This window comes from Rhinatrema bivittatum, chromosome 4, assembly GCF_901001135.1.
Source record: "Rhinatrema bivittatum chromosome 4, aRhiBiv1.1, whole genome shotgun sequence".
NCBI classification, from domain to species: Eukaryota; Metazoa; Chordata; class Amphibia; order Gymnophiona; family Rhinatrematidae; genus Rhinatrema; species Rhinatrema bivittatum.
The window spans coordinates 330,406,280-330,430,623 of record NC_042618.1 but is presented as its reverse complement, the minus strand read 5'-3'; positions in this window follow the sequence as shown (position 1 = coordinate 330,430,623).

Below are 24,344 nucleotides of genomic sequence, written 5' to 3'. Positions count from 1 at the left end.
AGATATTTTTTAAATCGTCAGAGTCGCGATACAATAGAAATTCCCCTGATTTATCGTGAAAAATCGTAAATCGGGGGAGAGGGGAGGGTGGGAAAACCAGCACAACAAAACAACCCCTAAACCCACCCCGACCCTTTAAAACGAATCCCCCACCTTCCCAACCCCCCCAAAATGTTTTAAATTACCTGTTGGTCCAGTGGGGGGGTCCCGGCGTGATCTTCCGCTCTTGGGCCATCGGCGCCATTTTGGCTGCCACTAAAAAAATGGCGCCGATGGCCCGATAAAAAAAAAACCCACCCGACCCTTTAAATTGACCCCTTAGCCTCCCCCACCCTCCCGACCCCCCCCCCCCAAACCTTTTAAAATTACCTGGTGGTCCAGTGGGGGCACGGGGAGCGATCTCCCACTCTCGGGCCATCGGCTGCCACAAATAAAAATGGCGCCGATGGCCCTTTGCCCTTACCATGTGACAGGGTATCCGTGCCATTGGCCAGCAGCCATCCATTGCTTCTACTATGTGACAGGGGCCGGCCAATGGCACGGATACCCTGTCACATGGTAAGGGCAAAGGGCCATCGGCACCATTTTTATTAGTGGCAGCCGATGGCCCGAGAGTGGGAGATCGCTCCCCGCGCCCCCACTGGACCACCAGGTAATTTTAAAACGGTTTTTGGGGGTTCGGGAGGGTGGGGGAGGGTTTTTTTGTTATCGGATCAGGCGCAGCCGATAACAAAAAAAAATCGAGCCAGACGATAAAAATTTTAAGATTTTGAATCGGAACCGGAACCGATCAGATTCCGGTTACGATTCACATCTCTAGTTATTTTTCCCTATATGCATCACTTTCCACATTAAATTTAATCTGCCATTTGGACACCCAATCTTCCAGTCTCAGAAGGTCCTCCTGCAATTTATCACAATCCGCTTATGATTTAACTACTCTGCATAATTTTGTGTCATCTGTAAATGTAAGCATCTCTCACACATCGTGCCCCTTTCCAGATCATTTATAAATATATAAATATAATAGGAAGTATATTATTGTTTTAGGGCTTTCAGAGGGTCAAGCCCACACACAACAAATATTACAACAGGCCTAATACCATGTAAGTTCCAAGTGTTTTTCTTTTTTTTTTTTTTTTGCATGGACTTCTGTTTGGCATCACAGCAGTGCATGTAAATATAATGTAAGTGATATTTCTATCTTAGAATTTAAGTAGTAGTAGTAGAATACTATACTTTGATATTATTCATGTGAAATGTTATAAATGTATAACTTAACTGTGTGTGTGGAGTGGGCTGGGGGGGCGGGGGTGCATTGTGCAAGGCTATAGGGTTTGCCCAGGGCATCTAATACCTACCATTGCACCAGCAGGGATTCCGGGACAGGGAGTGAAGACCCAGGGTCTGAGACAGGTGTCAGTTTTTACAGTTTGGATTGCTGAAGGGAGCTGGCCTGGACCTTTTTATTTTGGTGGGCCCGGGGCAGAGACTGAATGAACTGGGGGGGGGGGGGGGGGGGGGCGGGGGGCAGCATAGTAATTGTTAGCAGAGGGCAGCAGAAAAGCTAGCACCAGCCCTGCCGATAATGGGAAGGCACAACTCCCCTATATTTTGCCTTACTAGAATAATACTGTTTTTTTCTTTTTATCGCCAGCACTATCATTCTTCCTAATCACCCTGTCAGAGCTAGTTGATGATGTATTGGCTCTATTATTTTAAATGCTGATTTTTCTTGAGGCTGCTGAATTGTTTTTTGTGAAATGCGCCAATGACAGTAATCCCAGCATGGCAAATGTGAAGGCTTTCAGAGACAGGTTAAAGTTTTTGGCTAAAAGCGTGGCAAGCAACCAAACGTTTCATGCAGAAATAATGGCACCTGCTTTCCGGGATGTGCGCATGTCTACAGTTGCACATCTGTGTGGATCCGAGGTGAAAAAAAACCCCCACCTTTATCAGAATCTTTTCTTCCTCCCTGACATATCCTACAAATTGGGTCTGAATAGGACATCAAACGAAAAGGTTATTAGGGACATGCGCACAGATGCACATTGACACATATAGTGATCATAAGAACATAAAAAATTGTCATGCTGGGTCAGACCAAGGGTCCATCAAGCCCAGCATCCTGTTTCCAACAGAGGCCAAATCAGGCCACAAGAAGCTGGCAATTATCCAAACACTAAGAAGATCCCATGCTACTGATGCAATTAATAGCATGTCTTTTTTTTCCTTTCAGAAAGTAGGATAAAAAAAGACTCCAAAAAGTGCAATAAACCTGCATGTGAAAAGTGCACAGTTTTTAAATAGTGCACCTTTTGTCTCGGGGCTTTAAATTTCACACAATTTCTAGAAGTGTAAACATTCCACAGGAAAAAAGAAAATTACGTAAGCAAACTCTTGGCGCAAAAGGCACTGCGCAAATGTTGTTGAATTCATACTTATTTATTATTTGTATTCTAAGCTGCCTTCCAACAAAGTTCTCAAAGCAGTATATATTATAGACAACTAGAAAAATACAAAGCTAACATAAACATTAATATAAAATGCACACCAAAAACGACCATGTCTAATTACAGCCATTTAGAGACAGGTATTGGTGACCTAGCCATAGACCTACAATCAACACATAATTGATAATTATGTGTATTTCCCAGCACCGTGTATGTGTGTGTGTGTGTGGGGGGGGGGGGGGGGGGTGGAGTCAAGATGGCGCCCTGACCGGCAGCACTGTTTGTTTGCTCCGTAAGATTTCTTGCTAAAAACTGTTTCCTAGCTTCAAAATGCCGCCAAAAAGAAAGGGCAGGGTGAGGAACTACCCCTCCGTGACCACCCTGCCTTCCGGACAAAGAACCATCTTACAGTGCGCCATAACACCCGCACAACAGGGGAATAGTGTTCCGGCTGTTGGAGGGGAGCGGAGCTAACTACGGACGAAATATCACTATCCCCACCTGATGAGAGGTCACCACCGGAGCTTAGAGGTACTTCGACCCCGCGCTCGAGGACGAACTCCGAAGTGGAGATTAACCACTCGCAGGAGGAGGGAGCTGTGATGCAGGATCCTCTAGCCGCCAGCCTCTCAGTGTTAGAGGCGGTTCAGCCCGGTGAGTGCAATCGGGACGGTGGAGAAGTGCAGGCAGGAGGCGGTGAAGGTAGGCCTGCAATATCTCCCGTTCTTTCCACCCGTGTATTGATAGGCTTGGAAAAACCTGAGGTTGTGACTTTAGACACTCTCTGGCATCTAACCTCTGCCATAGTTAAAACAAGGGGAGATTGTTCTGATAAAATTAACAACTTGTCTCAACAAATGGATTTGCTAAATAAAAACTTTGAAATGCAAAAGCAGGAAGTAACTGAGAAATTTGAAAAAGTGGAAAGTGAAATCAAGCAAGTAAAATCTGTGCAAAATGTGATAATTCAAGATTGTGGTAACATCAATAGAAAAATAGAAATGATTGAAAATGCGTTAAGACATCTAAATTTACGTATACTGAATTTTCCTAGGATAGTGGGGGAATTTCCTCGTGGCACAATTAAAAGGTATTTCACTGAGATTTTGGAATTTCCTTCTCAAGAAACCCCACCCCTAGACAAAGTATACTTTTTGCCAAGCAGGAATAAACAGAATGTGCAAGAAATCCCAAGAGACTTTGCCAATTTGACGGAGTTTCTAGAGACTTCGGGATTTGAAATAACTTAAAGAAGTACTTTATTGATAACATTCTACAATGAGAAAGATCTTACAGATGTAATGAGAGCATATTTCAAAAAAATGGAGTCATTGTTTATGGGAGCAAAATTGAGAATATATCCGGTCGACAAAAATTACACAGATGAAAAGGAAAAGCTTTTTGGCTTTGAAGCAGGAAACACTGGCGTTGGGAGCTTCATTCTTCCTGAGATTCCCCTGCAAATGTGCAGTGAAGTATAATCGAGACAGTTATATTTTCTTTCAACCAGAACAATTGAAGGACTTTATACAATCAAAGAGAGTCCAGTCGATGCTAGAGAATTAAGGGAATCTCATCATTTGATATTTGGGGTTACACAGGGCACCTGTTATTTGTTTTAGAATTTAAAATAATTACCTATATATTCCTACTGTTCTTTGCACCCCCACCCCCCACCGCTATAGTGGTCTAAAGGGTAACAATAAGGGAAATTTGTTGGTAAATATTTCTCATGTACGATTATGATGCCATGTTTCTGTACAAAGTGAAATACTTTGATGTTCATTTTTGAAAAAGATAATAAAGTATAAATAAAAAAAAAAAAAGAATTTCCTAATTAGGGTTCTAAAACAATAGGTAGACATATTCTTAAAACAGAGTGACAATTCTACTCTCGTTTGTTTTCTAAAAAGGTGTTCTCTAGGGACTATTAGCACCTAAGAACATCCCATAGCACTCTTTGCAGATGCCTTGGCTTGTACCATTTTTTCCTAAGGATTTTTTCCCATCCCGAAGTGGCAGGGAATTATATCACGGGCCAAAAGATGCGCTTCTTCAAAATAATGTAAGCAAACACACCTGCAGATATTTTGACTTACATTTGGTCAAAAACTAAAAACTGGTCGGTACAAGGGTAACCAGGAAAGGTAGTGAGAATACTTTTATCTTTGAAATGATACATGTTTTAGTTGCACACTACTCATGAAAATTCTTAACTAAGTTGTTGGAATTATGTTCCCTCTTTTTTGTTGCTTCATTGCATCCCGGTTTCAAAGCATGTTTGAATCATGAAGGGAGGATGGTCCTTCCTGGCATTTGGACAGATTTAGAACCTCTAATATCTGAGATGGGGAAGGGGCCAATCTCTTGCCACCCAATCCTAGTGGGGCCGTGAAATTATTTGGGCCCTGGCCAAACTAGGAAATTGAAACCTTCCATTAAGAAAAAATCAGTGAACCTGAAATACTTGTCCCCTGCTGCTGCTCCTACTCTCCACTGTAACTATGGAGTAAATTGTCAAACAGTTTTAACTGTCTTTGGGAGTTAGGCAGCCGGACCTGGCTTCCTGAAAATGTGTTCCCACTCTAGCAGCTAAATATAACCATCTTTGTGTTCACTAGGCAGCTATTTAGCCATTCAAAATGCAGGCATTCTGTTATGAATCGGCTCCTGTGGAAGGAGGAGCTAGCAATCTGTTATGGAACTGACTCCTACGGAAGGAGGAGTTAGCAATCTGTTATGCTCTATTCCTCAAGAAGGGAGGAGTTAACAATCTGTAATGAATCTGCTCCTGTGGAAGGAGGAGTTAGCAATAGGGATGTGAATCGTGTGATTGATCGTCTTAACGATCGATTTTGGCTGGGGGGGAGGGAAATCTGATCGTCATGTTTTTTGTTTTTTTTTAATCGTAAAAAATCGTAAATCGGGGGAGGGTGGGAAAACCGGCACACCAAAACAACGCTAAAACCCACCCCGACCCTTTAAAACAAATCCCCCACCCTCTCGAACCCCCCCAAAATGTTTTAAATTACCTGGGGTCCAATGGGGGGGGGGGTCCCGGCGCGATCTCCCGTGATCTCCCGCTCTCGGGCCACGGCTGCGTTAATAGAAATGGCGCCGGTGGCCCTTTGCCCTTACCATATGACAGGGCAAAGGTAGCACCAGCGCCATTTTGGTTCCTATCACCCAACATCACGAGTGCAGGAGATCACTCCCGGACCCCCGCTGGACCCCTAGGGACTTTTGGTCAGCTTGGGGGGGCCTCCTGACCCCCACAAGACTTGCCAAAAGTCCAGCGGGGGTCCGGGAGCGACCTCCTGCACTCACGCCGTATTGCCAATATTCAAAATGGCGCCAGCTCTACTTTTGCCCTCACTATGTCATACGACATAATTCGGGGTTCGGGAGGGTGGGGGATTTGTTTTAAAGGGTCGGGGTGGGTGGGTTTTAGGGTTGTTTTGGTGTGCCGGTTTTCCCGCCCTCCCCCGATTTACGATTTTTTACGATTTAAAAAACAAAACATGACGATCAGATTTCCCTCCCCCCCAGCCAAAATCGATCGTTAAGACGATTGATCATACGACCCGTATGACATAGTGAGGGCAAAGGTAGCGCCGGCGCCATTTTGAGTATTGGCAATATGGCGCGAGTGCAGGAGGTCGCTCCCGTACCCCTGCTGGACTTTTGGCAAGTCTTGTGGGGGTCAGGAGGCCCCCCCCAAGCTGACCAAAAGTCCCTGGGGGTCCAGCGGGGGTCCGGGAGTGATCTCCTGCACTCGTGATGTTGGGTGATAGGAACCAAAATGGCGCTGGCGCTACCTTTGCCCTGTCATATGGTAAGGGCAAAGGGCCACCGGCGCCATTTCTATTAATGCAGCCGTGGCCCGAGAGCGGGAGTTCGCGGGAGATCGCGGGAGATCGCGCCGGGACCCCCCCCCACTGGACCCCAGGTAATTTAAAACATTTTGGAGGGTTCGGGAGGGTGGGGGATTTGTTTTAAAGGGTCAGGGTGGGTTTTAGGGTTGTTTTGGTGTGCCGGTTTTCCCGCCCTCCCCCCTCCCCCGATTTACGATTTTTTGACGATAAATCGGGGGAATTGTTATTGTATCGCGGCTCTAACGACTTTTGACGATTTAAAATATATCTGACGATTGTTTTAAATCGTCAAAAAACGATTCACATCCCTAGTTAGCAATCTGATATGCTCAGCTCCTGTAGAAGGAGTAGTTAACAATCCGTTAAGGTATAGACTGCGGAGTTGCAATCTGTTATGAATCTGTTGCTGAAGGCTCCTGATGGGGAAGGAGTAGCAATCTGTTACCAGCAGAGTGCTTGGAGAGGGCACCCAGCCGCATCTCAAAAGATATAATTGCGATGGAGAAGGTACAGAGAAGGGCTACCGAAATGATAAGGGGATTGGAACAGCTCCCCTATGAGGAAAGACCAAAGAGGCTAGGACTTTTCAGCTTGGAGAAGAGAAGGCTGAGGGGGAATATGATAGAGGTGTTTAAAATCATGAGAGGTCTAGAACGGGTAGATGTGAATCAGTTTTTTACTCTTTCGGATAATAGAAAGACTAGGGGGCACTCCATGAAGTTAGCATATGGCACATTTAAAACTAATCGGAGAAAGTTCTTTTTCACTCAACGCACAATTAAGTTCTGGAATTTGTTGCCAGAAGATGTGGTTAGTGCAGTTAGTAGAGCTATGTTTTAAAAAGGATTGGATAAGTTCTTGGAGGAGAAGTCCATTACCTGCTATTAATTAAGTTGACTTAGATAATAACCACCACTATTACTAGCAACGGTAACATGGAATAGACTTAGTTTTTGGGTACTTGCCAGGTTCTTATGGCCTGGATTGGCCACTGTTGGAAACAGGATGCTAGGCTTGATGGACTCTTGGTCTGACCCAGTATAGCATGTTCTTATGTAGAGGAATGTAGATAGGTGGATCCTTGGGCCGATGGCAGATGACTGCTCCCCCAGGAGGGTATCCTGAGAGGGACTACCGGCTAGGCTTGGGTATGGAGACAGACACAGATAATTATTTTATTAGACAGGTTAGTAGAACCACCAGAGGTGGCAATAGTGAGCTGATATGCCCGGCAGGGCTGAAGTCCCTCAGGTACTGGAACAGCGATCCCAGGGTTGCTGAGCTGTAGAGAAACTATAGATAGTGAATAGACAGGGTATGCTGTGTTCATAGCCAGAACTGGATGACAAAACTCACATAAGGTCTTAAGGAAGCTCAGTAGCTGGAAAGGGTTAGGCCCTCGAGGAGCGAGTACCTGGTTCCAGGGAAAGCTCTGAGAGAGCGATGGTAACTCACAAATGTCTGCATCTGCGATAGCTTCAAGGCAGTAGAGAATCTTCAGAGTGTTCAGGAACATGGGCCCTCGAGGAGCGAGTACCAGTTCCTATCTGCAATCTGAAATAAAGAAAAGAGAGCAAGTCCCCCGAGGAGCGGGTACCCCTGGTAAGTCTGAGGAGGCAGAGAAGCTTGGGAGAAAAGCCGAAGCAATCCCCTTGCACCTCGATTTGTTAGCGAATACTGAGACCTTTTATATTAGAAGCGGATGACGTCATCTCAGGGGGATGACCCCAAGGTTCGCACGCTTGCTGGTACATCAATCGGAGCGCGCGCACGTACGCCTTACGTCATCAGCAACATGGCGGATCCGCAGCGTCGTGCTGGTCCGGAGACACCAGAGGGAGATGGCAAGAAGATGTTGCGGCAGCTAACCGTCCATCAGACCCAGAGGGAGTCGCCACAGAGGTAAGGAGGGCGGAGTGAGGGTGTCGAGCAGCAACGGACGCAACACATTCCCAGGTATGTGATTTCGTCTGGGTGGGGGAGACAAAACTGGCTAGCATGAAGTTTCAGCACTAGCAAGCTAAGTTTATTTAATTGGCTTCATCCATGTCCACAGACAGCAGGCTGAAATCTAGCAATCACAGCAAGGCTTATACAAAATAGACTCCTATTCTTATATTCACTAAGGGCCTGATTTTCAAAAGTATTTACACATGTCAAACTAGGTTTTACACATCTAAATACACTTTACCGGTGTAAGCAGGCTTTTGAAAATCGCTACATGTCATAGGACATTCACATGTAAATGTACTTTACGCACATAAATGGCTTTTAAAAATTGTTACGATAGTATGTTACATTTACATGTGTAACTTCTTTTAAAATTACCTCCTTATAGCAGGAAGATTAAGATATTACTCCTCAGAGGAGGGTACAGGGACCCATAAAAGATATTGCTTTGAGAGATCATTATTCCTTGGTAGGAGGAGCAATATATTTTTATGCTATTAAATAAATGTTAGTCTAGTTTCACTTTATTAAGGTTTCTGAAAAACCACTTTCCCGCCTCTGTCTCTTCCCACAATTTTATGCCTATTAGGGATGTGCATTCATTTTGAATGAATGCGCAATCCGCATCGTATAGGTCCCTATTCGTTGCATTCATGGGTCCGCGAAACATATTGCGATCCCCCACGAATGCAACATATCATACGTTTCCATTCTTTTGGTTCGCGCCGCGGTGTTTTAGAAATAGAAGGCCATGTGAGAGTAGGGGTGGATTGGCCTATCGGGGGATCGGGCTTCCCCCGATGGGCTGGACTAGCAGATCACGTGGCTTCCTCTGCTCCGGGCCATTGAGGACACCGGGCCGAAGAAATGAAGAGACCAGGCCGGCGGTGCCAAAGAAAAGAAGATAGCCGCTGCCAGCCACCACCGGAGAAATGAAGACTGGTGCAATCAGCCGTCGACAGAGAGCAGGCCAGCGGGGCCAAAGAAAACAAGATCGGCGCAGCCCGAGACTAGGCCGAAGAAAAGAAGATGGCCACCTCAGCCGCTGCTGGAAAAATGAAGACTGGCGCAGCCCGAGACTAGGCCGAAGAAATTAAGATGGCCTCTGCCAGCTGATATAATTCATAACTCTGGTTCATAATTTTGGCTTATTCAGCCATTCCCAGAATCCTCAGAGGGCTGATTCATACTGACAACTGCTGAAATATAGTGAATTTCTGACTATCACAGATTCAAAGGATGTAGAAGATTTGGGAAACTTGTAGCTCTGCAAAGCCTATAATTAAAGGCCAGGAAGGCATCAATGACAATATTTGCACCACAATACAGGGAAGCTTGGTTCGCATGAAGCCAGGATGCAAGCTTTTGTCTTGCAGAGGCCTATCTCAACGACAGGAGCCAGGTGAAAAGATTCTTCTTTTAAAGTTACAGTTTTAATTAAAGTCCTGGTGCCAGCAAACGGAATTCAGGCCTATTTCCTATTCAGAACCCAGACTTGATATCTGTTTACACAACACAGCGGATCAAGAGAAGATCAGCAGAAACAAAGGCCATCAAAGCTATGTTGATAAAGGAACTTTTATGGTGGGAGGATGGACAGGTGAAGAATTCTCAGTTGGGGGGAGTGATCCTCACAAGCATTTCCTATACATGATAGATTGTCATGACAACAGCATAATGTATCTTTGTAAATGAGTCTTTGGGCAGTCATGCCATTCTGGAAGTTTCGGCAATACTGTATGTTTTAACTATAAAAGTAAGGGCATGTCCTATATTCATTGAGATGCTGTTTATTTAGAAAGGGCACTCCACATACAGCATCTCCCAGGAACACTTTAAAAAAAAAGCCAAATAAAACTGATTTTATACCTTTTACTGAGTCTAAGTGTTCTTGCATGCCTGGCCCTGAGTCCAGAAATTATGGACATTTTGGCATGGGACATTTTGGATGGGACTTGAATAGCTGTTGTTATTATAATTATTCTTAGCTGTAGTGTACGTTTGGTGGACAAAAGTACACTAGGTTCTTGGACATTTAATTTGGCTTTCCGTTCAAAGATTGTGTTGCCCAGGTGACTGGAGGGTATCCCGGAGAATATTTGAGTTCAGAGAAGATGTTTAATGAAGTTTTTAAGCTGTAGGATCCATTTTGTGAGTATGTAACGAGAAAAAAAAAAAAAACCTGGGAGTGAGTCACTTTTGAAATGAATTGTACATTTCTGCTGATGTAAGAGTTTTGAGGTTTTTGTTTGATATTATAAAGTATAGAGTGAATATGTGATAGAAGAGGGACTAATGAATTGATGTTTAATGTGAAAACAGAAATTTGTGTTGAAAGTATGGGGAAAGTGAATATTAGGGATGAGAGATGACGTAATGTTAAAGAGGGAAGAGATTTATTTTTATGCTGATGCAGGTAGGTAAGAATGAATATGCAGAAGGCTGTGTGGTGGGACATTTAGAATGTTTTGGTAGAAGTAGAGAAATAAAAATATGGGTCAGTTTCATTTAAACTTCATACTATGGGTTTGCTTTTAAACAATTGTGTGCAGATATGAGCTATTTTAAATTAAACACAGGTCAGAAACAAACGGAAGGCACTAATATGCATGAACTTTATGCGGCACTAAGGATGATAGATATTTCTCAGTTTTGATTATACCTCATTAGATGCTAACTTTTAGAAGTAAGGGAATGAATTAGGTGGTTTATTTTGATGGGAGTTCAGGTATTGAACGTTTGTATTGTGGACTGTTTAGACGATATGTAAAGGAGAAAGATTGTGAGACGGTGAACAGCAGAGAGTTAAGCAGCAATGTCTATTATCTATTTATGTGCCAGTAAGAAAACCTTTTGGGTAATGCATATTAGTATGTGCCCTCCTTTTATTTTGCAGACTTCCAGACTCCTAGCTGATATGTCTGTGCTTTTGGAAATGATCCGTATTTTTATTTAGGGTATTTACAGGATTTGGTAGTATGAACTCTATGGAGCATATGCATATAGGATGGAAATAAAATGAATTCTAATTAAGTGCAAAGTTGTCTGTTTTAAGTTTTTCTTTTAGAAAGCGAATTAGGAATTTATAGCATAGAAGGGAAAAAAAAAAAGGGGGTTTTAGATTTGTAAAAGGAAGTAGCTCTTATCACAGGGGACAGTGCCTCCTAGAGGTGGACCATCATAGAAAGGAAAGTAGTTTTATGACTGCTTTTTGCTGAATTAAGGTATAACAGCAGTTTGACTTTTAAGGCACCTGTAAAGTTATTTTTTAAATTTAATTTTAATCATTATATTAACTGTCATATATTAGATTTCTTTCCAGGGTACCAAAGCACAAAGCACATCTGTCTCTGTTCCATGGGAGATGAAGAATACAGTTTATTCCAGTTTGATTCCTTTTTCATTTTTAATAGATCTATTTTAATTTTAATCCTGAGTTTTTGTTTTCTTTTGTGGATCGATCCAATTCTTTTATATTTTTAAAGTACTTTTTAATTTTTTGAGCTCAAAAGTTTGTCATGTTGTCTGTTCTATGTTACATGTGTAAAATGAGGAATGAATGAATGCATGCATTATGTAGTCAGTTCTGTGACATATATGTTTTAATGTAAAGTCTAAGTATTTATGTTTGTGGTCTGGACCATTGCATGATGTTTTGAAATAATGTGGGGATTATTTTGCAAATTAAATATAGGGAGTACGTGATATAATAGTATTTTCTTACTACTTAATCGGATTTGTGTACTTTTATTTAGGTTTGAATCCATACACATACATCTAATCTAATGAGCTAAGAGATTCTACTCTGCCATCACTGAATCCTACTAAAAGAACTATATACGCACTGAATGCAGAAATTATTCTTGGCCACAGACATTCTTACATACTATATGGACTGCAATGCTTACAATTTATACCTGATTGTTGTTTTTCTCTTTGTTCTGTGGGAGTGACTTTATGCAGAATCTAGGTTCTTTCATTCTCTGCCCGAACTTAGGTGTTCAAGTTAATGATATCATCTGAAGTGATGTTGTTTTTATTAGTTTGTATGTTCCAAGTTAAGTAGTATTTTCCAGTCTTAGAATTTATAATACTTATATGCTGAATCAGCTAAATGACTATGTACTAGGTTTTTCTTTATCTTTATCTTTATCTATGGAAGCTGCTTTGATTACATAGAGGGTGATGTGTTTCAGTGTGATTCAAAGATGATAATTTAAGGTTCAAGAGGGAGATCTATATATGTTTCTCTTCCACACCAGCATAAGTTATAAGCTATTCCTATTCTTTTGTTTTGCAGCTTATACTTAGGGTAATCACTTTGCTGATCTTTAATATTTCAATATTCTATTTTTTATTCTAATGTCTTCGCTGAACCCTTCTTGGAATATCTTTTTACTATGACACTATTTACTAAATTTTACCTAATGACTGTTTCACTCTCTTTCATAATTATTTCTTCCTAGTGTAGCCTGTGATGCTTATTATGAGATTGTTCTCCTTGAAACAAATATACATATGAGGAGCTTTGTCATGGGGATCTGCAACATTCTATTACTATATCTTTCGGCATATTAATTGCTCATTGTTCTTTTCTTCTTATCTTGGCCCTTTTACTATAAACCCTATCTGTGACTTAAACTATTCTGTTTATAAGCTAGTTTGTTTCCATTTAAGATTCCAAAGGGGAAGATATTTTTCTTAGTTCTGTTTTTTATTTGTATTACATTCCTTCCCTTCCCTGTGCAAAGACTCACACTGATGGTTTATCAATCTTGCTAAGTACATTATTTTGTTTTAGATCATATAATATGCTAAAGACTTTCTCACAGAGTCAGCTTTTTCTTGTTTTTATGATTATCCCCAATTACACTTAGACTTACCATCATCTAAGAAGGGTATTAGCCCCACTTCTCTAGAAGTACCTGAAGACGAAGCAGTATTACTAGCCCTCATCTACCTTAATAACTAATACCCCTTGACTGAAATTGGTTTAGAAACCTTGCCATCCACAGCTGTATCATCTCTTGGACAGATGACTGCCACAATTGAATAAGGACTGTCCATACAGTGACTGCTTTCACTGCTACAGGTGGTTGTCATAATACTGTATAGCACCATTAATACCATACTGAACTAGCATGATGTTTTGGACTTTTGCTATGCCTTTGCATATCATGCATATGCCTCTGCATTTGATCTTCCATCACTAAAGCCTATGACCAGAATATGTCTTATGCTTTGCAACACCTTTATAACTTATCCCACATCATGTATGCACAACACAGTATGAATTCTTCTGCTGATTTTTGTTTTTTCTATTCTATTGGTTTCCTTTACTTTTCTGGTAAGGTGCATTGATTATATCCCTGCTTGCCATTTTAATGAATATTATCCTGGGTAGTTGTTTACAACAACAGTATTCATTGAAAAGATTTGCCCAGTATACCTAGTAGTATATGAGAAACATAGTACTTTCATACTGGTCTCTCTGTGTACTTATCTTTATATGTTATACCACTATTATGTAATTACTTGACTCTGATGTTATTGTTTGAGTAACTAGTGAATGCTTGTGGGAGTATCATTCATATTAATTAGGAATCTAGAGGGACACACACCTATGCACTACACCTGATAAATACCAAGGTTAGTGGTTAGGACACACTTTTAAGTTCCTTTGTCATGGCTCATCATCGAAGACTGGTTGGTGTGACACCTTTTCCATTGACGGTGTCACAAGAGGGAAAATGATATAATTCATAACTCTGGTTCATAATTTTGGCTTATTCAGCCATTCCCAGAATCCTCAGAGGGCTGATTCATACTGACAACTGCTGAAATATAGTGACTTTCTGACTATCACAGATTCAAAGGATGTAGAAGATTTGGGAAACTTGTAGCTCTGCAAAGCCTATAATTAAAGGCCAGGAAGGCATCAATGACAATATTTGCACCACAATACAGGGAAGCTTGGTTCGCATGAAGCCAGGATGCAAGCTTTTGTCTTGCAGAGGCCTATCTCAACGACAGGAGCCAGGTGAAAAGATTCTTCTTTTAAAGTTACAGTTTTAATTAAAGTCCTGGTGCCAGCAAACGGAATTCAGGCCTATTTCCTATTCAGAACCCAGACTTGATATCTGTTTACACAACACAGCGGATCAAGAGAAGATCAGCAGAAACAAAGGCCATCAAAGCTATGTTGATAAAGGAACTTTTATGGTGGGAGGATGGACAGGTGAAGAATTCTCAGTTGGGGGGAGTGATCCTCACAAGCATTTCCTATACATGATAGATTGTCATGACAACAGCATAATGTATCTTTGTAAATGAGTCTTTGGGCAGTCACGCCATTCTGGAAGTTTCGGCAATACTGTATGTTTTAACTATAAAAGTAAGGGCATGTCCTATATTCATTGAGATGCTGTTTATTTAGAAAGGGCACTCCACATACAGCATCTCCCAGGAACACTTTTAAAAAAAAGCCAAATAAAACTGATTTTATACCTTTTACTGAGTCTAAGTGTTCTTGCATGCCTGGCCCTGAGTCCAGAAATTATGGACACAGCTGCCACAGGAGAAATGAAGACCGGCGCAGTCAGCTGCCGATGGAGACAAGCTGTTCAGCTGGGGGCCTTTGTGTGTATATGTATTTGAGATCAGAAGGGTGCTTCTGTGTATGTGTATGTGAGAAAGGAATGGTGCTTCTGTGTGTGTTTTTATGTGTGGTGTGTATGTGAGAAAGGAATAGTGCTTCTGTGTGTGAGACAGGGAAGGTGCTTCATGTATATGAGATAGGATATATAGAAGGAGGTCGTTCAGCGGGGGTTCCGGACCCCCGCTGAACGACCTCCTGCAGTCGATCTCCTGCCGGCGCCATTTTCCATACGGAAAACGATTCGCGGCAAGAAATCGCTCCCGGAACCCCGCTGGACTCCCAGGAACTTTTGGCCAGCTTGGGGGGGCCTCCTGACCCCCACAAGACTTGCCAAAAGTCCAGCGGGGGTCCGGAACGACCTCCTGCGTCGAATCATTTTCGTCTATGGCCGCCGCCATTTTGCGGCGGCCATTTTGGAAAATGGCGCCGGTTGAAGACAACAGGATTCAATTGAGGGGGCCGTTCCGGACCGCCGCCGTTCTGGACCACCGCTGGATCCCCAGGTAATTTAAAGCATTTGGGGGGGGGTTCGGGAGGTTGGGGGATTTAATTTAAAGGGTCGGGGTGGGTTTTAGGGGGTTTTAGTGTGCCGGCTCACGATTTTAACGATTTTCACGATAGTTTACACACCCAAATGGCAACAATACGATTCCCTCCCCCTCCCAGCCGAAATCGATCGTTAAGACGATCGAGGACACGATTCACATCTCTATTGCCTATTAAATGAAGAATTAACTTACTAGAAGTCAATAGTTCATTTTATTCTAGCCAAATGATATGCAGATGACATTTTTCATTCTGCAAATGGTTTTGCAAATTCTTTGGAAAATTCACACAATCATAAATCTATGCTGTGCTGTTCTTATATGGCCATATATGTTTATGATTTGTAATCTATAGATTTTTGTTACAATTTGTATTTATTTTGTTATAAACTGTACCCTGCCGACAGTTATTTGGATGGGTGAATGAGAAATGAAAGGCAGGAGTTTTAAATTTAGCAAGAAAAATAAATCTAATTTCATTGTTTTGTCAAAAAATGTCATGCTTCGCAACTTTTTCCACTAAGGCAAAAAGCCAAAATGTTATAGTTTTCAATGTTTACTATGAATATTAATTTGCCTATTTCAAATTTTGTCTCAACCAATGCAAAAACATATCGCAAAATTAACATTTGAAAAATACACACAAAAACAAATGATGGCTCCCCCACCCCTACATTAATTAGGGGATGTGCGAATAAGTCTAGTTTTGTGCACCGAGTGGATGTTAAAAGCTCGTATCTACCGCCGTGCACACATCTTCAAAGTTTTCAAAATGGGGTGGCATTTTGGGGCATGAGCCAGAGCTGTGCACGTAAATACTTATGTGCCTGGGTGCACGCCAGGATCCCCTGCCGTATAGGTTTACTTCTGCTATGGAGGAGAAGTTATAAAATAAAGAAAAATAGACAGATCTGCTGGGTTTGAGGTTCGGGGCTAACTGGGGGGAGTGAAGGCTATTAAACTAGGGGGTTGTGGAGGACTTACCCCTTAACTGTTGTGATTCTGCTTGCGGGCCAAGCCACAAGCAGAATCTCACCTCCATTCCGCCAGCAGCCACATTCCCGATGCGGCCAGGAGGCTGCCGACACTGGGGTCGTCTCATGACAGACACGGCCTGGACCACCGTGGTGCCGAACACCCAAGCGGCCAGGAGGCCGACGCCGCTGCTGCCGCACCCGTGCGGCCGGACCACCGTGTTTGGGGCAGGGAGCCGCAAATCAGTTTGTCTTTAGCGGCAGGGAGCCACCAGCACCGTCTTGGCCCTGCCTTGTGGCCTAGTGCCATCCCTGCCTGTCCCTCGCATCATGGATGCTGCCACCAGGCTGTCCCTGCTTCTGCCTGCCTCTCTAGGCACGGAGCCGCACCTCCTTACAACATTTACAGGGCCCGCAGCTGGATATGCACCGGGCGCCACCTGATGAAGTCTTCCTGTTTGCCCTATAAAAGGGCTTCATCTTCACTTCTGCCTTGCCTTGCATCAGAGTTTCTTCTCCCTAGAAGCCCCCGTCTTCCAGCGCTCCGTCAGGTCTTTGTCTTCATTGGAGCTCCATGTCCTGTTTTGATTCCTGAATCTTCGTTACTTGCCTTATGTTCCGTGGTCCTGTCTTGATGTCCGTGATCCAGTCTTCATGTTCCTGGTGTTCCGTGATCCAGTCCTGATATTCTATGATGATCCTGTCTTGATGTCCTGAACCCCTGGTTCCTTCTCGTCACCCTTCCTGGTGTGCCATGTCCTGGCTCAAGGACACCTCCTCGTCCGCAGCTCAAGCCTCCAGAGGGTCATCCTACCCTGTAGCCAAGTCCCATCTTGGTCATGTTCCCTGAGGCTCGTTCGTCCCTCAGATTCCCTTATGGCTGCTCTGTCCATGCCTAAGACTCTGTTAGAACCAGCTCCGCTCCAGCGTGGTCCGTGACCAGCCATGGGTGGCTTTGTAGGGCACATCTCAGTGCAGGCTTCTTCTGAATCTTCACCATGTTCCAGCTTCAACTTCCATGAATTCGTCTGGAGTCTGACTTGCATTAATCATGGTCCGCAACCAGTCCCATGGGTCTGCCCTGTGCTGGGCTGTGTAGGGCGCACTGCGTCACAGCCTCAACCCCGTACTTGACTTTGTTCCTGAACCTTGATCCTGAGTCTTCACGTCCCAAGCTTCTCGTCTGTGTCTCCACGTTCCAAGTTCCTTGTCTGAGTCTCCTCGCCTGAGCCTTCCTTGTTCCAAGGTCTTCGTCTGTCCATGGCCTCTGTCCGGCCTGCCACTTCTTGCCATTTCCCGGCAGGTCTGAAAGGGCTTGGAACAGTCGGAGGACTTTTCAAAGACCACCATTGCTTTGTTGGTCTTCCTGAAGCATGCAGGTCCGGTGGAGAGTTCAAACCATCAGTTTCCACCCATGCTTGAACACGTCTCGCCTGCCTCGGTACTGCCTTGGAGCCCTCTGGGGTTGTGCCGTGGCCCAAGGACACACATTTCCCTCAAATGGGACTGCTCTCCTAGCACTCTCTAACAGAATGCAAGGCCATATGTCCAGTGACCATGTTCCTGTGATGGGGCTTGCCTTGTTCCTGGAGTCCTTCTTCAGAGTTTTTGTCCTGAGTTTGTTCTTGGACTTGTATCTGGTCCCAGAACATTTTTTTTTTGATTGGGGACTTCCTTTCCTACGATCTGTTGGAGGCGCCAGCTGTCTGGATTCCATGACCTGCAGAAGGTGCCTGCGTCCAGACATTCTTTTCCACTGTGGTCCAGGTTGGGGTTTTATGACCTGCAGGAGGTGCCTGCATCCTACCTGGCTTTGCTGGTTCTGGTTGTTCCCACTCTGGATTCCCTCCCCGGGTTTTCTTTGAAATTCCTGAGTTCCTTTGTTTCTCGCTTGTTCCTTGTTCTTTTGTTGTTTGTTTCTTAGCTCCGTGTTTATTTCCTTGCTCTGTGCCTGGTTCCTTGTTTGTGTTTGCTGTTTGTTTGCTTGTTTGCTCCGCTTGTCCCTTGTTTTGTTGTTTGTTCCACTTGTTTGTGCTGGTTGTTCCACTTGTTTGTGCTGTTTTTGTCCTTGTTTGTGCTGTTTGTCCCTTGTTTGTGCTGTTTTGTTCCCTTGTTTTGTGCTGTTTTGTTGTTCTTTGCCTTTGCTGTTTTATTCCCTTGTTTTGTTTGCTTGTTGCTTGTTTCTTGTTTTGTATTTCTCATTCTATCTCTGGCAGTTTCTTGTGCTCTCTTTGTTTCAGTCCCTGGAAATTCCAGCTTCCGTTCTTGGACCCTTGTTCTCTCCCTGACGGTATGGACTGATATCTTCATCCACTCTAAGCTGTTGATAAGAGGCTTGAGGAGGGGGTCTTTGAGGAGGGGGTACTGTTGTGATTCTGCTTATGGGCTGAGCCGCAAGCAGCCTCTCACCTCTGTTCCACTGAGAGCCACGTTACTAATGTGGCCAGGAGGCCGCCGACGCTGGAGTCGTCTCGAGGCAGTCACAGCCTGGACCACTGTGCTGCCGACCACCCAAGCGGCCAGGAGGCCGCCGCTGCTGCCGCACCCACGCGGTCCAGACCTCCACGTTTAGGGCCTTCACTCATGGCAGGGAGCCGCGAGTCAGTTTGTCTTTAGGGGCAGGGAGCCGCAGCACCTTCTTGGCCCTGCCTTGCAGCCTAGTGCCATCCCTGCCTGTCCCTCGAGGCATGGACGCCACCACCAGGCTGTCCCTGCTTCTGCCTGCTTCGTCTTCATTGGAGCTCCATGTCCTATTTTGATTCCTGAATCTTCATTTCTTGTTCTGATGTTCCATGGTCCTGTCTTGATGTCTGTGATCTAGTCTTCATGTTCCTGGTGTTCCATGATCCAATCATGTTGTTCCGTGATGATCCTGTCTTGATGTCCTGAACCCCTGGTTCCTCTTCATCACCCTTCCTGGCGTGCCATGTCCTGGCACAAGGCCATCTCCTCGTCCGCAGCTCAAGCCTCCGGAGGGTCATCCTTCCCTGTAGCCAAGACCCGTCTTGGTCATGTTCCTTGAGGCTCGTTCCGGCCCTCAGATTCCCTTGTGGCTGCTCCGTCCATGCCTAAGATTCTGTTAGAACCTGCTTCGCTCCAGTGTGGTCCGTGACCAGCCATGGGTGGCTATGTAGGGCACATCTCAGTGCAGGCTTCTTCTGAATCTTCACTATGTTCCAGCTTCAACTTCCATGAACTCGTCTGGAGTCTGCCTTGCATCAATCATGGTCCGCAACCAATCCCGTGGGTCCGCCCTGTGCTGGGCTGTGTAGGGCACACTGCCTCGCAGCCTCAACCCTGTACTTGACTTTGTTCCTGATTCTTGATCCTGAGTCTTCACGTCCCAAGCTTCTTTCTGTGTCTCCACGTTCCAAGTTCCTCTCCTGAGCCTCCTCGTCTGAGCCTTCTATGTTCCAAGGTCTTCGTCTGTCCATGACCTCTGTCCGGCCGGCCGCTTATTGCCATTATCCAGCGGCAGGTCCAAAAGGGCTTGGAATGGTCGGAGGACTGTTCAAAGACCTCCATTGCGTTGTTGGTCTTCCTGAAGAGTGCAGGTCCGGTGGAGAATTCGAACCATCAGTTTTCACCCATGCTTGGACACGTCTCCCCTGCCTTAGTACCACTTTGGAGCCCTCTAGGGTTGTGCTGTGGTCCTAGGACACACATTTCCCTCAAATGGGACCACTCTCCTAGCGCTCCCTAACATTATCTAGGCAAACTGGGGACAAACTTGTTTAACTGGAAATTGATTTAGGGCACGCCACTTTTAAAATCCCCCAGTTTACGTGGTAGAAGCAGGATTTGCACAAACATGCACATGCCCATTTATAATTTGGCACACAGCTAGACCATTTTATAGCATGGGAGCAAATACGCTCATATGTTATAAAATGTCCACATCCCTAGGCGTGGGCTGATGCACGTAGGCAAATGTGCGCCCACACACTGGTTTGAAAGTTACCATCCCTGGGAAGGGTTTGCACTTATGCTCAAACTCCTACATTTTTAAAAGCATGCACTTAAAATTTCCTAAAAAGTTTCTGTGACAGTTCAGCAGGTATAATTAAGCGTGGGTACTTTCTGTGGGAATTGAAAATCGCTGTAATTTATGCAAGTATTTGCTGTCTAATTTATGTGGGCTATTACAAAATTACCCCCTGAGAGTCTTATGTGAACTTCAATTAATTGGAAAATAAAATCCAGAATCTCTCTTTCATTTGCACCTCTATCAGCTGTTTCAAGACCATCCACCAGTCGCGGCTTTGCATGCAATTGGCCTGCCTTACCTGAGGGTTTAAATCATTTCCACCAGCTCTAGTAATTTCCACCAACCCTTCAAATAGCACTGTTAGTCTGTCCTCTCAAGGACACTCCTCCATTCCAATTCAGCCACCCATGGCAATCCTCTTGCACACTTCAGTGACAACTCCTTCTTTAATAAAAGATTTAGTTAGATTTCACAGTGAAACTATGCAGTTAAGATTCCCCATCAGCAAAAGACATCTGGCTATTAAGGTATGTTGTTGAAAGTATCTAATCACTTCCCATGGTTTAGCAAGCTATTATAAGAGCTGCCAATGGCACCAGCTGTGATTTGCAAATTAAGGCTGATCTGGCTGAAGCAACAATGACAGCAAGCTGAACATTGTAATAAGGCAGAAACAATAAGGATTGCACCCAATGAATGCAATATTAATTTACCACAAATACTTAACATATTAATGTATTTTTCACTTAGTAAATAATGACAATGAAGTAAGAAATGAATATATGTAAAGTACCTTCTAGCTTTTTTGCTTTTAGCTCTTCTTGCTCCAGTGCTCTGGAACAAAACTAGTCTTACTCATCCGAGAGGCTCCTAAAGATTGATGCTTGCACGACTGCCTGCCCTGATATTTAATTTCTTCAGTTATATGTTCTGCTTCAATATTTTATTTTTTTTATTATTCCATTCCTCGACTACTATGTACCACTGCTATTGTGCTCTTTCTATAAGGCACTTTATTAATGCCAAAAATAAATGCATAAATAAGTATATATGGTATTAGTGTAACAAGATTGCCTGCTCATCTAAAGGAAAAATGCTAGGGGTGAAAAGGGGAAATTTTTTTTGTTTCGTTTAGGATGTTTGTTTTTCTAATTCATGTTTAGGTTTGTTTAATGTTTATTTCTGTTGTGTTCCGTGGCCGTGGGAGGCCACAACCGCTGTCCCCTACCTCGTCCTTGGTGGCGACCCGCCGCGGCAGCTTCGGGGGAAACCCCTGACCGGGTGCCCGTTGCCCCTGCGCAGGTCCCCGGCCTGACCGCTGGGTGGAGAGCCGTCCCTGCTCTACCTCCGTGCCGTCCCTGCAGCCTTTCCTCCGCGGAGGAAATCCAAGATGGCCACCGCCATCTTTAGGCACGAGGCTGCGCCTCCTCTTTAGAATTAAAGGGACCTGATCCCTTTAATCCACTGCAGCTGTTCCTTATGAGCCAGAGCAGAGGAAGTATAAAAGGAGGCTTCCTCTGCTCATTCCTCGACCTGGCAACGTCTCCTGTGAGTGTTGTTTGAGTCTGCTTGCTTCAGTGAGTTCCAGCGTCTTGATTCCTTGTTCCAGTTTTGTCTTGGCATTCCTGGTTCCTGACTTCGGATCGGCTAGCGGTGATTCCTGGTTTTGACTTTGGACTGGCAAGTGGTGATTCTCTGGTGTGTGACTTCGGACTGGCAAGTGGTGATCCCTCGGTGTGTGACCTCGGACTGGTAAGCGAGTGGTGATCTCTCGGTGTGTGACCTCGGACTGGTAAGTGACGACTCTCTGGCACTTGACCTTGGACTTCTTCCTGACCATCGCTTCAAGGACCCACCTAAGTCCCAATGGCCCGGGTTCCTACGGGCTCCTGCCAGGGGGACCGCGGGCTTCCAGGGGTGAAGCTCCAGACAGCCCTTGCACCGTATGTCTGTCCCTTGACCTCTCAAAGGTCCACCTAAGTCCCAGAGGTCCGGGTTCCTATGGGCTTCTCCTGGGGGGACCACGGACTTCCAGTGGCGAATACACACCTCCGTTCCTTGACGTCACGCCTTTTCGTCCGCCTTCACAGTCGCACCTGTCTACTGTGCCGAGGGTCAGCTGGTCACATCTTCTGTTCCTGCCTCGCCACCCGACGGATCGTCCTCCAAAGTATACTATCCTCCTGTCGGCCAAAGGGTTCACAAGCCTGAGCATAACAATTTCAGTATGTTTCATTTACTGAATCAAAATAAACATTACAATTAAAATGAACAGAAAGAAAAAAAAAACCTGCCCTTATCCCCTCTTCCACCGTGCCAGAACAGCAACATTTTTGTATATCCATACAACAAATTGGAACTGGCCTTAGGGCAAACCAATGCCATTTTCAAATCAAACCCAGTGGGGCAGGAGCGACTGGGGGATAGCTCCTGCTCCTTTCTACTTTGCAGACCCCAGGAAAGGGATAAGAGACTTCTGGGAGGGATGGGGGTATTTATGGCAAAGGCCAGGGGGAGGGGTAATGGGTAATTTTGTCATTTTGTCATTTTTGGGTGGCTCTCAGGAGGGGTTTTTGTTGACTTTCAGAAAAAAAAAAAGTCAATGAAAAAAAGAATTTTGGAAGGATTTTTTTCCTTTTACTGTGACATGACTTCTGAAACATGTCTGTAGTATAAAACAAGGAAAGGAGTAAGTTTTAAAACTACATTTTGATGCAAAATCCAGAAATACTTTAAATCACAAAATTTACACCAATTCTCAAAGGGAAATTTATTTATTTATTTATTCCAGTTTATATTCTGCTGTATCAAAATTCACTGAAATGCTAATTATGCCAAAAATAGCTGGAAAACTTGAATCAGTACTAATAGAGAAAATTCTGCTATATAATAAAGGCTCTTATTGTATGTAAAGAGTGACCATCCTACAGCGCCCTTGCAACTGGAAGCTTATGCTGAGAAAGCTTTTATGAGCGCTGGGGCTTTATAATCATAGGTCACTTCTTGTGTGCTCATAGAATAAAATCTATGAAAATAATGTATTCCCCCTTCTTCTCTTTAGTTAATGGGGGCTATATAAAGATGCACTTATCTTGCAACGAGAAGTCCAAAAAAATGCAGCTGTACTAAAATCTTCTGCAATTGTCCTTTGGAATCACAGATCAATAGTGCCTTTGTGTCTACTGAGACTGCAATGTTTCGAAATACTTCTTCAGGAAACACAAAGTTATGAGCTGCAAGAGGATGAATTTGCGTGACAAAAATTAAATAAATACAATAGCCTTTTAAAGTCAGCTGGTGGCTTATATAAATAACATGGCTGCAGGATGAGTTGGAACACTTACTGTTTGAAATGTGTGGCCAATGTACCATCGGGAATAGATTGTCGTTGCGCTGTGAATATAACATAAGCGAAGCTAACATGCATTCCAAACTGTCCAAGTCTTTAAAGTGTGATCCTGTCCCGTAGAACATTACTTACTTTTAAGTGCCACAAGCTACCTGCTAGCATTCCTGCCAGAGATTGACACTGGACTTTGACAAAGATGCCGATTTTAAAGGAATCCCAATGGCTGAAAACTGACAACCGGATGTGACGGGGGTAGGCAATACCAAATAAGGTCAATGAAATTTTTAACCGCAGCCATATTAAAAACAAGCCACTGAAAAAGAAAGTAAAAGGCAAAAAATTAAATAAAGCCAAAAAATTGAAAATCACGTGTGAAGTTGCCAACTAGATCACTAAATGTTGACTAGACACCTTCTTTAATTGTTTTTTGTTTTTATGTTGTAAACAGGGTGAAAAAAAGGGAGAACCCCCTCAGTCAGGAAGATGGACTCCGATGAAAGCAACAAAGACATACCAAATAAGGTGTATGGCATTTTTGAGGGCAGCCATCTT